Genomic DNA, 18,925 nt, shown 5'->3' on the forward strand with positions numbered 1-18,925 from the left:
TAAATGTGTAGAAGTAGTAGTAGTAGTAGTAGTAGTAGTAGTAGTAGTAGTAGTAGTAGTAGTAGTAGTAGTAGAAGTAGTAGTAGTGATAGTAGTAGTACTAGTAGTTACAGTAGCAGCAGCAGAAGTCGTCATTGATTTCAATGATAATTAAACCATTAAAAAATATATAAAAAGCACACAGGATATAGGGTAACCCTATTCTTTCCCTTGACATTTGTCACATCTACATGTATCTTTCACGTTAAGATATGTTTTTATGGACGTCAGAGTGTGGTCAGCAAAATATGATCCCAGTTCCTGCTTGGCTAACAATCATAATGGCATCTGACACGCAAAAGGACTTATCTCCACTGAAGGTAGTTCTCCCTCTATGATTCTGAACACAAAATCCTGTTCATAATTTGGCTTTGTGTGATCGCCTCGTAAATAGGGCTTTGCTCTAGATTTTAGAAATAAAACCCAACCACAAACATACACCAATTCATGTTTACAAAAATAACAGTCAGCCTCATGAAAAAAAAAAAAAAAAAAATCTGTTGCGGTAAAGTATGATTTATCTTTGGAAACAGATCTGAGTCCACAGAAACCACAGAGATCCTTAATAGATGTTTATAGAAACAGCAGAAACTTCGTATTGCAGAGTCTGTAGCAACACTAATCACTCTTGACACTGTGACACTTTATGTGTGCAAAGTGAAAGCTAACAAGGATATAAAGAAGTTTCCCATCCACCTGTTGTCCCCCCCCCCCCCTTTTTTTTTTATAAGAACGTTTATGGCATCATTTCATAGTAGGGGAAGTCTACTAAGAGCTAAGGGGATTCCCCCCATAAAATCTTCCGCAAAACATGCATGCAGTTCATGAGACCATGCCGTTTGCATTTCTTCGTTAACCCAGGCGGAACAAGCAAACACCTTCGAGCAGACAACATAAGAGATAAACATATATTCTTTTTAAATAAAAAATTCTCTAGTACTAGTGGAATGCAGCACTGAACTAGAAGGTGACACCATTTATCAAAAAAAAGAAGAAGAAAAAACAACAACAAATTGATGAAATCCTGTAACCGTCTATATGAAACAAACTGACAAACTCTTGGAAGTTATTTCTCACTCATTTCCATAAACTGAGGATGTGACGTCTTCCCAGTAAGAATGAAGGCATCATTCAAAGATATCTCTGCTATATTAAACTGTGAGTACCACAGTGTGGTAGAAAGGCACTATCTTGAGGAAACCAGTATTTGGACAATCATCACCAATGTCTCGTGTACATATGCACTGTAAATCAAAGAATTGTACAAATGTATGCATTTTTTGTTGTCGCTGCTGTTGCTGATTAAGAACTACAGACCTTACGAACTGCATGTACAGGGCAATGCAACTGCAGATATACAGTGACATAACCTCAATGCTTTCATGTACAATGCAGAGTACCAGAAAGGGTAAGAGTACCTATACACTCCAAACAATATCCATACGGGTGTGAAGCAAATCAGCTGGTACACATGTACATCACCATTACAACTGCCAGGCTACGACAGTATATACATTTTTTTTTTTTTTTTTTGGAAAAAAAAAAACTTCGTTTTTCACAAGCTGCCCAGAGTTGCATAAACTTGACAACACCAACAGCAAATGGCCAGTGGCATCTCATTATTCATGTCTGATTTGTGCAGCTTCATTTGTACGTATGTATGTGTGTGTGTGTGTGTGTGGGTGGGTGTGTGTGTGTGTGTGTGTCTGTGTGTGTGTCTGTCTGTCTGTCTGTCTGTCTGCCTGTAGCGTTTCACAGGGTTGGCCGAGGAACATCTCCAAAATGATAGCAAATGCTTTGATTGCTGCAAAGCCCCTACAGTGGGGGATAGTTTGAATTCCCTCCTTGGTTTAAGGGCACTCTCCCCTTACCTGCAAGCCACTGTGTGGGCAATCTAGAATAAAATTATTACGCTACAACCTTAAAGGGAAATTCCAGACGATTTTCATAATTTCACATCATGTAGCACATAAATCAAAAGCTCCATGTATAGATTCTTGAGCAGAGAAACAATACTTTGAAAAATGCTTAACAAATTACACTGAACAAGGATGATGACATAGGAGGCTCACATATTTCAGAAATGTATCAGTGTAATTCCATTACAATACTGCCTGCTTGCGAGTTCACCTGTGTATAATCTATACATGCCTTTTTCTTTTGTGCTGCTTCCTTGAGCCCCAACTCATGCATTCTAATGGTGACTCTGCCATACATGTCATCATCCTTGTTCATTGCAATTTGCTATAAATTTCGAAAATATCCTTATTCTTCATCCAAGCTATCGTAAATTCTGAAACTCTGTCCTCAGTATAACTAATTTATGGTTGTTCAAATGTAAAAATCTGAAAATCATTCGGAGGTCTCCTTTAAACTAATATCACATCCACTCCACATGTGCGATGTCTCATCCATCAACTACATTTATTCATTTCCTGTTATAGGGCAGCTGAAGGAAGTCTTGAACCTTGGAAATTTTTTCATGTTCTTCCTCACTGCTGAATCAGAGGGGAATTTGAGCTGAAATTTGACTTACTGCATATAAGCTGTTATTTTTGCATACGATGTACATGTTCTTACAAATGAAGAGGTCACAGACATTTTCGTGAGATGTTGTTTTTGCGACTTGACACCAAAATTATCATAATGCATTATCAACCTAGCGCATGGCGACATTTTCGCTTGTTGTTAAATTTGGGATCCAACTGTGAATCACGAAATTAGTGAAAATAACAGCTTATACTGTATGCTAATCTTGATCATGGAACACCGTATGTTACTTTCAGACAGAAATCACATCACTAGGGAAGGCTGGGAAAAAAAGACAACCAATGTTCTGAAATTATCATTTCCAGACCTACAAGTGGGTTCCAACGCAATCATACAAGATTGCTGCAAAAAGAATGGTACGACAGCAACATTCAAATTAAGGTCTGAACTGAATCCATCATGGTCATAAGCAGAGCAGTTTTAGACCACAACCACCCAGGAGAAAACAGGACCGATGCACTGGCTGCCAGACTTCAATTACCTTTTGATCCGTTGTCTTGGTCTCTGAACAGCTCGTCGGCGAGGTCTTTGAATTTGGCATATGCCGTTGTCGGGCTGATGTTGAGCTCCTGGCAACATCCAGCGAAAAATTCGGGGTTTGTTCGTTCAATTTCTTCACCTACTCGAAGCAGACATTGGAAAAAAAATAGGCAATTGGTTCACAAGCAAAAAATACACATATATATCTACATGTATATATTTCAACTTTCAGTTTGGTGTATTATGTCCAATGATTTTCAAATTTGTCTGGTATCAACTGCAAACGAAAAACATTGAGAAGACAAACACACAAAATAACAATAAGTGCACAAAAATCTTCGTACTGGTAATTCAAGAAAATTTTTCATTTAAAATTTCAACGCACTAGATAACACAGAATGAGACAACTCAACTGAGTAAAACAGTAAATTAATTTTTTTTTTTTCTTGAATGACTCCCCACCGAGAATTGTTTCAATGTTGCAGATACGCAAGTGGAAATGGTGCCAAGTCGAAAGGTTTCCTTAAAGAAAACACAATATCAGCCTACTTCAAGTCCAAATCATTATGAAGAATTTTAGTTACGTGACAGGACAGCTGGGAGAACCGTGAACACAATGACTTGCTGGACAAGTGGTATTGAAACTGCAAATTGTGCTATAACGTTTTGTAAACTCATTAACTGGTTAAAACTTCACCCATTAATTATGGGAACCGGATGTGTAATGAGTTACCCTTTCGGGAATAACAGGCAGCTTAGATCTGCAACAATAGTGCTATGACACGCCTCCTCCTGCTCACAGGTTGAACTATGAGAGCTCTACTGGGAACAGATGTCTTGCACATGGGGAGAACAAAATTGTTTGCCTTGTAGGCATGTAGTAGCATTAGTGTTACAGATCTAAAGCTGCCAAGTGCCAATGACTCCAGTATAAGCAACAGGAGGAGAGTAGTAGCACAGGTGAATGTCATCAACATGACCAAATCATGACCAAAACCAACTCATCTTCAACTTCAAGTTTAGACCTAGATTCCCAGGGAAGATGACATAATTACGCATCTACATCTCACCTATTTCTCTCATTCTTGCGGCAACAGGAGCGTAAGGCTCTCTGCTCACATGTTGAAATTCGGGAAGTTCAATGCTCTCCTTTCGTATCCTGTGTATGCAGTAGTCCTCAACCAGCCTAGCAGTGTCACTCCCATTCATCTGGAGCAGAGAAAAATGAGAGATAAATGTAAGAGGTGTAATCTTCTGTTAACGAGGTGCAACAAAGTCCAAAGCTTTTCTGCCTTGGAATATGCACATAGTGTATCCCACTGATATGGGATATTTTAATGTTTTTCTTGCACAGGTACATGTAGTTAAGATCATTCTCTCCTTCATACATTCCACATGAAAAACATTTGGGGATATATTACAACATATTCTGCTTGAAAACTTGTCACAAAAGGGCGGCCTATCACACTGAAACATACACGAGAGTGATATGCTATTGGGTATTGAGCCTGCAATTGCAGGTGAATGCAAAACCAGATGGCCATGTGTAATTTCTAATTAAAATTTTTGCTTTGGAGAAGGGCCTTATTATCTGATGATGTATTGGAGAAGAGAACACTATATAGTCTCTGAGTCCAGACTTTTGACTAGTTTGGTCAGACAACCATTTCACAGATATCAGCTAGTCAGCATTCCTTGTACAAGTACAGTGTAGTCTAGTGTATGTCATTACCTACCAGCTCAGCATAAATTCACAAAAATATTGTACATAATCATTCAACTATTTCCACGATGATGCTTTTGAGCACAAACAATGTTCACAGAAAGAAGGGCAAGTGCGGGTCTTTAAAATCCAAATCAGCACAGACTATTACTCTATGGAGAATGCATGCCGCAAACGTCAGCGTTGTGTACCTGCCAATGAAAGATGACAAACAGATACACAAGGTATGCCCACTCCATTCGTTAGGCCAGCGTACAAGTGTAAGTGCATTTGCAAATTCATGCAACAGTGTCACTCCCAAAGCACTCGCATACATCACTTCTGTACGGCATAAAGAGGGGATCAAAACTGGATTAGACTGGTAGTGGTGGTGCTAAGCCCTGTGGTACTGTATTGTGCCCTATATAAATTTATCATAAATCTGCCTAACAGCAGATGCAAGAAATCCACAGGGAATGGATATGGACAGTAATAACTGCATGTCATCTACATTTAGAATCTCTCCCCAAAATAAGAATACATCATGCATTATCTCTTGTTTTACCGTGATACTCTAAGCAGAACACAATTTTCCTTTTCATTTAAATCTAGCAATGCTATTGGAACTAGGAAGGCAATACTTGTAACCAGGAATGTGTGCGATGTACAATACATGTAAACAAATGGGTGCATTGAACCCATTGCCAATATAGGGTCATCGTGCTAGAAATCTCTAGCTTTTCGATCACAGCATGTCTCCTCACCAGTTGGGCCTCATCATGGTGGCATGCAAAGAATTTAGATCGATCCTAGATCAGTGAGGAATACTGATAGAGATCTACATGATCTACACGGATCTCCTATGTGTGGAAATGAATGTGACGTAACGCACCTCCTTGCCCACTGACAAAACAGTCATGTCATACAAATCATGACACTTCAGTGCATGGGCAATACTGCCAGTTGCAATATTTCAGTGTACATTTTCATGACAAACTTGACGGAGACCCAATGACTAACATTAGCATCAACAAAAAGACAGACACACACTTCACGTTGAATTAATGGTCTCTCTGTGTGCTACTTTGCATGGTACACATGTATAATTTGCAATTAGTTTTCTATTTCATTTTTCAATTTTGATTGACCATTTAATTTACTTTTATTTATCCTAATGATTTGGCAGTGAGGGCAGCTCCCAGTTCCCTTTACAATATCGAAATGCTCAAATTCTGTAAGTCACTGGCATTTTGAACTACATACAACTGTACCTGATTATGTTAAAATGATGAATCAACCATAATTATTAGCTATATATAGACTATCTGAAGGATTCCAACCTAAGTTTTAAGTATCCCTGTATCTCCTTGTTACCTTATAACTTTGGCTGTCCATATTAAATCTGACATATGTAAGGGTATATTGAGGCAGTATAGACTGCAGTTTTGACCCTGATCTGCATATGACATTAAATATATGGTCACAATAACAACATCTAAGTATCTCTGTGCAATACTCAAAACAAAATAATAAATGCATTGCTACAGCATAATTACTCTTAGTGTATTGTACATTGCAGCATTCACAACTGATGACAAAATAAGGTCCTATCTTAACTAAAGCATAAAAAGAAATGAGTGGGCATGATTGGTATCAAAAGTAGAAACAGAAATAGAATCGGTATCATTGCATATCATATAGTTTTGAAATTACATATTCATAATATCACAGTAACTATATATGGCATCTGTCTGCACAGTAAATTCTTGAATGCTTATCCTTTCTCATGTATTTCATTTTTTTTTTCAGAGTTAACAAGATCTTTGTGAAGGAAATCATTCTTCTGTTATGAAATCACCAAGACATGATAGAGAACACTTTGTATAAAGAGGGGAAATTTCTCTAGGGAATGATGAACAATACATAGCGGAGAATGAAGGCCAAATCTATGCAGCTGAACCTCAGTATGATGAGGTCACATAGAACAAAACCCTTTGATAGCATGGTGATTTTGCAAATCCCATCTCTTTATACTTCTTTGTTCTTGTATACCCTGAAACAGTGAGAAAACCAACAAGGTAAATGCTTTTTAGGTCTTCGTGATAATGCGGTTCCCCCATGTACAAAATCAAATGTGCCATCATCAATAGACCACAGTGGACTACACAACACTGAGTCAAACTACCTTGTACCATGCATCAAAATGTGCAGACTGTGATTATCAACTAAGCAACTACATTTAAAGAGGTTCTGCAAGTTTTCAAAAGAGATGATTAAAAGTAAGGCACACGGCGCACAGCAGCTGTGGGTTGTACATTACCCTTTTCCTATGACTGGACTTTGTCATGATCACAGATTGCTGCTTTCCTACCACACACAGAAGATTGATCGAGGGCGGAGACAACGGCTCAGTAGTCCTACTCCTTCAGCCAAACCTTGATGAATTGATCTATTCATCTCATTTTGACAATTTATAAATAGCTGCCTGAATCCTCGATATAGCAGTTGATCTAAATAAAGACTGAGCAGATGCGCTCATTAACAACTATCATCTACAACTATTGCGCAATACAGCCATCCTGTAGAAACCCTTTTGTGCAATCAGCACTGAATTGACAGATACATTTTCCCCACTACAAAGCACAGACCATTCATGTTCCCAGCCACCCTACACAGTGCACATTCATGCATATCAATGCACTTGTCAGGTACTTCCCCGCTGACTGTGTGCGTACAAGGAGAAACAGAGCAGAGAGACACGTAAGTGATTTCCACGACAACATTCAACTAGCATGTAGCATGTTTGTATCTTTCCCTGTGCATGGAAACAAGAAATGACATCATCTTCCAGCGTGAAAGGATAAAAACCAGTGGGTGGGAAAGATTACTGTGTCCATTCCGTGTCTTTTCTTTTGATTATGTCATGCTTTCTGCTCGATACCCTGGTTGCAGCAGTATTAAGCCTGTAATGATCCTGAGTTACTCAGTACTCTACAAGAAATTACTTGACGTCTTAAAATCTGTGAAGCAAAGCTTGATGCCTTCATGTGGATGAACTGTGTATACGTGCAATACAAATCTAGGGTGTGTAATCACTCTTGGGGGCAAAGACATCTTTACATACATACAATATATACACATTGTACTACTAGCCTGGACAATTATGTTGAAACATGAAAAGGTGCTTATCACAGGTCAACTAGATAAAAGACTTTTTCTTTACATCTGACAACAGGTTGTTGTACCAGGGGTAATGGATACCCTCCTATGCAATCCCACTGTCAGCAACTGTCATTTCTTCTATACATGTTTGTCCACAAGCATGGAAAAGTGTTCTTCTAACTTGAGCAATAACAAATCACTCCTCATCCTTGTGTATTCCTTCAGTTCCTTGAAATGGCTATTAAAAGTTGTATTGTATCATCATCTTCTAGGTACTTATGACAACGTGAACTTGTAACTAGAGATTATAATTTGTCATCACTGACAAATTAAGGTGATCCTATTTTTTTAAAAAAATCAATGATTCAAGTCCTGATCGCAATAGGCATGACCATGACAGGTTTCATCTGTGTTCAGAGACATTGGCCGTGTGATGTTTGGATTCTCATTTAGAAAAGGGAGTCATATCTGCCATCTTTGGTACCAAATCTGTATACACATAGATGGCATCTGAGCAAAAAATGGTTATTTTGTGAAATGATTCTTGTAACATGATCTTTGCGTGTGCAACATATGGGAAAGATAAGACATGTATTCACCAAGATACAGGATGAAACATTTGTGACCTTTGACCCTAATTTACATACCCAAGATGTTGTCCGATCAAGTAGTTGTTATTTTATGAAATAATGTACGTGACATGAGCTAAACATGTGCAAAATATGGGGGTGATAGGGGCTGTTTTTCTTGAGTTATTGCAAAGAAAGTTGCAGAAACAGAAATATCTCAATACATCGAAGATAAGCTTAATTTCAACCAAGTATTTTAACATGATCCCGACATCATATAAAAAAACAAAGGGCACGTAACGATAGCGCAAAGTCTAAGTTACAACATATTAAAATCTGAGAAAAATTCACCAAAGGGTAATTGAGCTAGTGCTCGATAAAGACAATCATGTCAATTTTCACATCTAGAAAAATTCCCTCCCATAGAGATAACACGTCATAACGAAGAAACAGAAAGAAGTACATATGACCTTTTGACCCCACTTTGCACAGACAAGATGACATCTGAGCAAAGAGTAGTTATTTTGTGAAATGATTCTTGTAACATGATCTTTGCGTGTGCAAAATATGGGAGAGATAGGACATGTATTCACTTAGATACAGGATGAACCATGTATGACCTTTGACCCTAATTTACATACCGAAGATTGCGTCCGATCAAGTAATTGTTATTTTATGAAATGATGTACGTAACATGAACTAAACATGTGCGAAATATTGGGTAGATAGGGCTTGTTTTTCTTGAGTTATTGCAAAGAAAGTTGCAAAAGGAAATTAATATGAAAATACATCGAAGATAAGCTTTAATTTCAACCAAGTTTTTGGACGTGATTCCGACACCGTATGAAAAAATGAAGGGCACACTTACGATAGCCCAAAGTCTCAGCTACAACATATCGACATCTGGGAGAAATTCACCGAAGCATAAGTGAGCTAGTGCTCGAAAAAGATAGTCATGTCAATTTTCACTTCCAGAAAAACTGCTCTCCCATAGAGATAACACGTAAACTGGTCAAATTTTACAAGGATACTTTCAATCCATTTTTACGAGGTGATGACGTCATCCAATCAAATTTTTGTAATTATAAATATGAAAGTACATTTAATAAGCTACAACATACTGAAAACTGGGTGAAAATTGGCAAAGGATAAGTGAGGTACGCTCGAGTGAACTTGAAATTTGATGACGTCATTTTGAAAATTTACTTTTTTTACTTTACTAAGAAATTTGATATCTTTTAATCATTTTCTCAGTATCGCCAACCCATGAAATGATATGTACAACTCATCAGCTTTCAAAATATGTAAAGAAAAGGGGGGGTCACCGTCCATCCTGACGAGTAAAATCGGATTTAAAATTGGCGGTTTTTTGGCATTGTTGCACTGTATATCGCCATTGACGCGCGCGCGGAATTTCAACTTTGACGGGCCCGTATGACGTCATATTGAGTCGGATTGACTTGAAACTTGGAAGAAATATTCCTTGACATTTCAGGCATCTGATAAATGTGAAAAAACGGGAAATTTCTATTCCATATGACCTCTGCGTGCGTATATGAGCGCGCGCGTACGCGTCCGTCCAATTTTTTCAATTTTTCAAAAAATGCTTTAAATGGTCTGAAACGTGTGCAAAAAGATTTTGAGCTCGATTGGAGCATACAAATATTTCAACGCGCGCGTACGCGCACGTTTCAATAATAAATATGAATTTTGATAATATGAGTAGAATGCGCTTGAATTGAAATATATGTGACGTAAATTTCATTGAAAATGTCCATTCCATTAATGAGTTATGAATGAAAATGTGTTTTCATATAATGACGTCATAGTGACGTCACGGTCGACTGATCACTATGCTTTTACTTGCGCTGTCGTCTTTGCGACATGATACATATATGGTATAAGTTTGACATTGAGAGGCAATGCACTTTCTGAGCTAACCTCTGCACAACTTTTGAGGAGAAATAAAGAAAGAAACAAAGAAAGAAGAAAGATTCAGTACAGATACAGAAGGTGATCCGAGAGGATACTCGGATCACCTAACAAAAGCAGTTTCTCGACAATCAGAAAATCATTCACTTTCATGCACTTGCTTTGAAGACCAAAATATGAATTGTAGAAATAGCTCCATATTGTTCACACTGCATTCTTCTGAAATTCATATGAAAGAAAATGTTGCACAGGGTCACATTTTTAGAAGTGAATAATAATTTCACCACTATAACACACCCTGTAAGTTCTTTCTATTCACTACATTTGTTTTGATTTTGCCAGTTGACAAGAAATCTATAAGTAATGCTGACTCAAACATCTTGAATGATAGACTTCTTGAATGTTGCAGCTACGCAAGAGGCTTTAATAGCTAATATCTTTGCCTTTCTTTCACTGTGGTAAACAAAGTCGCCTACATGTATTCACAGCAAACTTCTCCCCCCCCCCCCCCCCACAAAAAAAAAAAAAAAATCTTTCTATGCCTGTGTTTTATTAACACACCAAGATCATAAGGGTGGGAGTGGGGGTAATTGAGTAGAGGGTTGGAAGGGGAGGGATAAGAAGAAAGGTTCCAGGACCATTCGTATAAATTGAATTGCTTTCTATTTTAGTCCAGTAATTGTCTACTGGACATCTGGTGTGGCGTAGAGAGCTACAGGATGTAATCAGTTTGGGGATGTCAGTGAACACACAAATACACAGCAATCAGCTCTTGCCAGCAACAGAAGATGATAATAGTAGGCCCTCTATCAACTGATAGTGAAAACCAATTTATTAGAAACGGAAATAAAAGAAGGTACTAGAACTTGCAGTAAAGCAGGCTATAAGGATAAAATAATTCACAAACACAGAATGACTACATGCTTTTCAATATCAGACTCAAAATGAATGGAAAATTACAGAATTGATGGTTACAAATGATTTTCATCTAATTTGTACATACAACGCATGAGGTTGCTCCTCATGTCACTGTCTGACACAAAACGTAACTTGAAATTTGCTTTTGATTTTCTCATGTTAGGTATGAGTTTGATGAAACCTCTACAAACGTTTGATTTAACTCTCTTCATCATTAAAGCCGAGACAAACATGGTGTGAATTTACAGTTCATTATACTTTGGGAATTCAAAACAGAAGAAATGGCAATAGAAGAAGTGACAGTAGAGGTGGTACACTCATACATACAGTATCATAAGTAGGCCCTAGTACAGTATGTCAAAAAAAAAAATAGATATATCGCTACGGCGACTGATATGCCTCCGCTATAATGCATGGTTCTCCTAATAGGTCTATAGTACAATGTCTTGACAATGTGTGATGACAGTTTCACACAACTGGCAAAATATTAAAATGACAGGTTTGATACAAATGTGCTGAATGTTCACTTTCCTAGAACTAGGTTCAATTGGATGAATGATTAAAATGTCAGAGTGCAGGTATTTGGGGAACTGATGATTTTTACTTGACTTTTGACCCTTTTATAAGTTTATGCATTGAGTAATTTTCAAGGTATTGAGAAAAAGTATAATTTCAGTATCAAATGGGAAAATAGCATTATCTAAACCTGGCCTTTGACCTTTGACCTCACAGTTCCAAAGAGAATCACTGTTAGGTTGAGCATGCATAAATATGTAAGTTTCATGATGATACCTTGAGTTACTTTTGAGATATGGAGGAAAAAGTGCAATTCAGCACTTTCACTTGACCTTTGACCTTTTGACCTTTGACCTTTTGGCAAGAAACTTCCCACAGAATATATATTGGGTAATACATATACATCAAGTTAAAAAAAAAAACCCTTCAGGCATTGCATAAATATAAGGAAAGTAGTGATATTTTGAGGAGTTGACCTTGACCTTTGACCCCTGACCTTTGAATCATGACCCCCAACTTCCCTAGATAATCACTGCCCATTGGGACAAGCATATATACTACGTTCCATGAAGATACCTTGAACCATTTGCGAGATATGGAGAAAAACATGAATTTTCAACCTTTTTTTCACAAAATAACCTGTGACCTTTGACCTTTGACCCCGTGACCCTAAAATCCAAATAGAGTATTATCCCCCCAGGATATATCCTCATACCAAGTTTGATGTAAAACCACCACACGGTTCTTGAGATATCGACAAAAACAAAACGGGACAGACGGACGTACGGACGGACGACCCGAAAACATAATGCCTCCGGCCACTTCATTGGCGGAGGCATAAAACTCCAATCCGATTTTCGCATTGATAACACCCAATATGATTAAACTGTCTATATATGCTACTTCAGGGTCTTAACATATAACATCTTAGCTCCATTTTGCAGAAAACCCCATTCAATTTGGTTAAGCGGTCACAGAGAAATGTGGATTGTTGTAAAGCATGTCATGAGTCTGATTCTTCCGAGTTTAGTACTTGGATGCACTTGTGTGTGAAAACAATACTCAGTAGACAGAACTTGGAGGGAAGAGATTCCTGACATGCTCTACAAAATTCCTCATTTCTCTTTTACCACAGAAGCAAATCAAATGGGGTTTTCTGTAAGATGTGGGCGATGAGTTATAGTTTCGTATCCTGAAATTGACTGATTCACTATTTTTACAGTTATCATTGCGTAGGGTCCCGTTGTAATTCTTTTGGGGACATACGGTAGTAGAAGCAGCAGTAGTAGAAGTACCTGTAGCATAGCACCACTAATGAAGAGGCAAGGTTTTAGATATATCAGATGTATATATATCAGTCGCAAAGATTTACGTTGCCAGAGAGCTGGCACAGTTTTGTTCCAAATGACTGATTATGCATTCATCTCTAATGTATCACAGCCTTGTGATACCTCAAGTACCAGTAGTACCATGGCCTTGTGATCCAGGGTAAGGCCCTCACTGAATATGTCACCCTGATCCAATATGCATTAATGAGGTGTTATCTGGATTTGAGACAAGGTTGAACTTGACCATGCTAAACAAAATCTCTGCATCAAATGAGATCTAGGTATCTACTGTATGCATCTCCATATGGGTGAAAATAAATCAACCGTCACAAAGGCTTGTCTATCCTTCTGTCAGGATATGAAGACTGTTGTGCAATTTTAAGTAAGTACAAGTATTGTTCTCACTGCATTCAAAATAATGCACTATTTCAGGTCACGACCAGGATCGCGACCTAAATTTTGAAATGTTTACAGTGAGAACAAAAAAAATAAGTTGATTTGGGTTGAGAGACAAATCGAAATACTTGGTGTGATTTTTTTTTTAAATTCATTTTTATTCATTATCATTATCTTGTTAAATACTTTCTTTTTTTTGAGAAAGACGCAAAGCTGTGCAGTAAAAACGGTGACCGTAGCAACAAAAAAAATCAAAATTTTATATCCCACAAAGCAGCATGTGTGTTGATCCATGCCATTCTTTAATACCAGGTGTGGCCTGCCGCGGTATACTGAATTTGCCTTGTGACGTAGACTAGCAAGGATATCATTCACAACAAGCCTGGATCAGTTCTTTGCAAATAATCGTGGCCCCAAAGTTTAGAAATTTTTTTACAGTGAGAATGTTGAATCAAAAAGATGCGACCCTCATCACAACCAAAATTTTGAAATTCGGGCAATGAGAATCAGCACTACACTCAAGTTTTAACTTTTAAGATAGCATTCTGCCAAATCAGAGACTTGAAAGCTCAGTTAACCCGTTGAGGACGGTTTAATTTTGCTACAACACGCATTTCCCATAGACAGCTGCCCGAGTATACTCGGGACTCGTCCTCAACGGGTTAAGATTTTTACTCTTTGGGAAAAATTTTGCTTAGTCCTGGCAATTGGTGGGGCTAAGGCTCCCCTTTAGCCCCACCAATTTCGCAGCGTTAAGCTTAGCATTGCTTCAGTTCTTACTGGTATTTTTGAAAGTGGGCTAGCTCAACCAATGTAATCTAGCACTGCAAATTGGTAGGGTTAGCACTGCAATTGCTGTGCTCAGCACAAATTTGTTGTGTTGAACACAGAAAGAGTACACCGCTAAGGAAGTCAACGAAAAAAACTTGCTTTAGGTAGTGCTGCAACCCGTCCGAAGAAAGATGACAATGAATGTTCAATTCTTTACTGTGATCACGATGTAAAAAAAAAAAAACAAGGCAAGTGCCAAAATGTGTCTCGCCCATTCGCGTAGAAGAAATTAATGTTTTTCTAACTCCTGGAAGTTCATTGACCCCGCCTATGAACTTTGACCTTATGGTGCCCTACAACTTCCCAAGGGACAATTACCAGCCAAGTTTGATCACAAACGGACATAAGTAGGGATCAAAAGTTATGAGCCATAATCGAAACGCGCTGTAAAAACTTAACATTGGGCCCTAAAAGTTTGTTGAACCCTGTCTGTGACCTTTGAACTCGTGGTGACCTTCAACTCCCCAACGGGCATATAGGCCTACGTCAAAAGTCTGGTCACAAACTGACGTGTGTAGGGGTCAAAAGTTATGAGCCAGTCGAAACTTAACATTGGGCCTAAAAGTTTGTTGAACCCTTGTCTGTGAACTTGACCTTGTGATGACCTTCAAATCCCCAAGGGACATCTACCATCCAAGTTTGGTCACAAATGGACATATACATGAAAAGTTATGAGCCATATTCGAAACGCCCTGTAAAAACTTAACATTGGGCCCTATAAGTTCATTGACCCCTGTCTGTGACCTTTGACCTTGAGAAGACCTTCATGTTTGGTAAAATTTGTATAACCACTCTTCCCTCCAAGTTTGCTTGAAATTAAGGCGCTCGGGAGAGAGTTATTCAAGTTTTTGTAGCGTTATGGACGGACAACAGATGGACAGACACCGCAGGCGATCCCCTAGTCTCCCCGCACCTCTGGTGGGCTCGACAAAAATGAAAAAAAAACAAAAAACTAAACGATGAAAATTGTTTTACAAAAAGTTAATTGTTACATTACTTTGATAGGTGTGCATGTTTATGTCACACGATAGGTCTTTTGTACTTCATTTACACACAATACCGCCATAGCTAGCTACCTGTAGGACCTACATCTTCTGTTTGTGGACTGTCCTTCTTTGGCTTGGTGAACTGAGAAGCCTTCATAGTCTGGGATTGATGATAGTAAATGAGAACAGGCACCATTTTTCTTAGCCCTCATTGCGTCAATAGTATGGTACTACAATGTAAGTATGCTAGTGTGAAAAGGGGCTACGGGTAGTACAGGGCTAGGAAAACCAGGTGAGAAAAGGGCTTTAATTGGACATCATTAAGTTCCCACTACTGTAAAACCAGAAACATTTGCACCCTGAAACTTTCATGAATTGCAACCAACAGCTTCTTATGCGGCAAAATGGTGACTGGCATTCAATGCATTGTTTTTTTGACAAAGATTTGTGCACGCATACTACTTTTGCAAATCCTGGCTCCTCTCGAAATTTGCGAAAGTTTCACACACTCAAAAATTTATGGTTTGACAGCAACGGGAGGGAGGGGGGGTCTTGATCATGCAACGAAAACAGCACTTTTGAAAGTTTGTGACAGAGACTATCCAACTTTCCAGGCACTCATGCTGTTACCAACCACAGGGGGGCTGGGGCTGTACTTCAGAATCTGTGGTGGGATAGAGGTCAACCTGTGGTTTACAGGGCCCAGAAGTCAATAGTCCTTGCAGGGGGATTAGCACACCACAACTATGCACCAGAAACAATAGGGAAATATGCGAATTCTATGCCTCTGTCTGCCATTGTGTACCTGTGTGTGTCTGGCCGAGCACTTGTCAACCTTCACCAAGGCTATTTTTATTAGCAGTGGCCACATTTTCACTTTCATTTCTGATCAGAAAGGCCACTCAAACAAAACTGAAAAATGTGAAATATTTGAAGTGAAATGACACAGATAGAAAAGTTTGACTACAGTGCTCCTAATGTGCATAATAATAATAATAATATGGTCTCCTTCATCTGGGATACAGTAGCTTCTTCAGTGTTGCCACTGCTGTACCTATGTGTACTTGTAGGGAGTTGCCCACCTCTATACTCTACCTGAGGGCCCTGCCATGGTTATTACCCTAGCATTACCAGGTACCCCTTTATACACCTAGGTCCAGAGTGTCATGGTGGGTAAAAACATCTTGCCCAAGGGTGTACTGTAGGCCCTTGACGGGACTCAAACTTGGACCAGTCTTATCCAGTATGCCACAGCGCCCCCACAGTCAAGAATAGAGACATTATAACTTGTGTTGAAACCTGCAACACATGACCATGATAACAAGAGTATATGTTTACAATTGCTTGCAAGTAACTCAGGCATGAATTGAAAACTCCTCTGCTATGTGACTTCCAATACCTTACCTGCTTACCATATAGGCCTATAACCTAGCTTTTTAGATAACAGGATGCAGAATTATCTGATCATACATGGTTTGACAATAACATTGGCCCAGTGGTCCTAGGGGGCAATTGAAAAATGTCCTAACTTGTACCCATGATGCATTTTGGTAGTTTATTTAACAAAAACTTCATCATGCCTAAAGGTGAAATTAAATCCTCTTCTACCTTACTTTGATGATGAAAAAAAAAATCTGCAATATACACAAGATCCATCTACTGTACATTTCTTTTCCAAAGCACAAAAGATTTTTTTTTTTTAAATCTAGCATTGAACTACTGACCTACCGTATATAACCAAGAAGACCTGACCGACATAAATGCAACCATCAAAGCTGATCCAGGGATTTCAGATACATGGCAAATATTCCACATTCTAAGAACTGTAGGAAGAACTAGACCTATAACTTGCACATAATAATCTACACAATTCAATACTGTAATCTAATGCACAGCATATTCCATTAAACAAGGGACCCTGCTTTATCTTTTGAAATAAAACCCCACAAAATTCATGACTTTTACAAATTTCAGAAAATCCATTTAATGTCAAATAGAAATTCCAATTTCCTTACAATGCTTCATCTTTTCTCTAACTTTATGTTTCATAGTCCTGCTGATTGATATCAGTTCTTGCCAAGGATATTCTTTTTTTTTTTTCAATTTGTATTTCTGTTCTTCACATAATCTAACAAAAATGTATGATATTAGCAGTTCTCATTGCATCCTTGTAAATGCTAGCAGATCAATAAGCCACAAAAATTAAAAGGCTTTTTATTATGGAGCTACAAGTCTATCTTTGTGTTTATCCCAGCAAGGCAGAAATATCAAAGAAAATGAGACATTAATACACACATGGAATAATAACATGTACAGCATAATCCATTGGTCAGTAATATTTAGGCCTACAAAAACATATTTAAAAAAATCAACATGTTCTTTTTTTTTCAATTACCTAGGAAAATATCAAAACAAACATGAACAACACATTCTGTTTTGAGACTCATATCATACTTTACAAATTTATGACAAAATTTGCACTTTGGCAACTTCTACACTGACGAACAATGCTATATTGCACAAACAAACACAAAAAGAATCAAATACAGTACACACACACAGAAAAAAAAACCTAAAATGATTTCTGTGCCACTGACAAAATAAATCAAACAATATTTGCCATCCCAGTTGTCTCTCCCAATATAACCCTGCCAATAGCTTGGCCTAATACATCTGAATCCCACATGGAATCAGATGCTACTATTCCATTTGCTGAACGTAATAACATTTGTGCTCGATGCACACAGGAAAGGGGGTTGGTTTCGTATCACCCAGCACGCCATAAATCCACGCATTTGTCTTCGGCAACGCAGTCAACTACTAAAAAGAGATCCATTTATAGATATTTCAATCTGTGAGGCTGTCCGATTAAATGCAACATGGAACGAAGGAAAAATATGGAATGAAATGAATGGAGAGAAAGAGTAAATATAGCCACTTTCATTTATCGCTTGTCAAAAACAAAAAACAAAATGCAATATTGAGAGCAAAGCACTTGCGTGAGGAAAATTGTCCCCATCATGTAGCCTCCTACTGTATGTGCAAAGGCTCATTATTCCTGCTGTCACATTTGCACAAATCATGATCAAACCAGTGCAACCTCTACAGTACAGTTTTCAACTATAACAATGCCAGCGCTGCACAAAAATAGCACGACAGAAGTGTATAATAAAGCTATTGTGGAAAAGCATTATAACTTTGATACAGGAGGCACTTTACTGTAATGATCCACGCCACACTAGATAACTATTATACAATGTATCTCTCCTTCCAAAACTGCTTACAGTATTTCATAACTATATTTCAGCGGCCTCAGATGCCTTTAACCGACTCTTTCTTGTTAAGAGTCGGCGAAAATGCCACCAGCCATTTGGAGTTACAGTCTAATGTGAGTGTAAAAGCCTATTCACGTTAATTCTGCAGCGTCATTTTTCTTTACAACACAGTTTGCTCATCAATATATTCCAGTCAAATTTCTCTTCATCATTCTGAACAACATCATGGTCTGTGACCCTG

General features: G+C 38.2%; 1 pseudogene; it reads right to left on the reverse strand.

Annotated features, from left to right (window-relative positions):
- The window catches only part of LOC139715857 (anti-apoptotic protein NR13-like), a 44,425-nt pseudogene that overhangs the window by 7,355 nt on the left and 18,145 nt on the right, over positions 1-18,925 (reverse strand).

The sequence above is a fragment of the Diadema antillarum genome, unplaced genomic scaffold (genome assembly GCF_040938485.1).
Source record: "Diadema antillarum isolate AM-2024a unplaced genomic scaffold, OU_Dant_1.0 scf00000057, whole genome shotgun sequence".
NCBI classification, from domain to species: Eukaryota; Metazoa; Echinodermata; class Echinoidea; order Diadematoida; family Diadematidae; genus Diadema; species Diadema antillarum.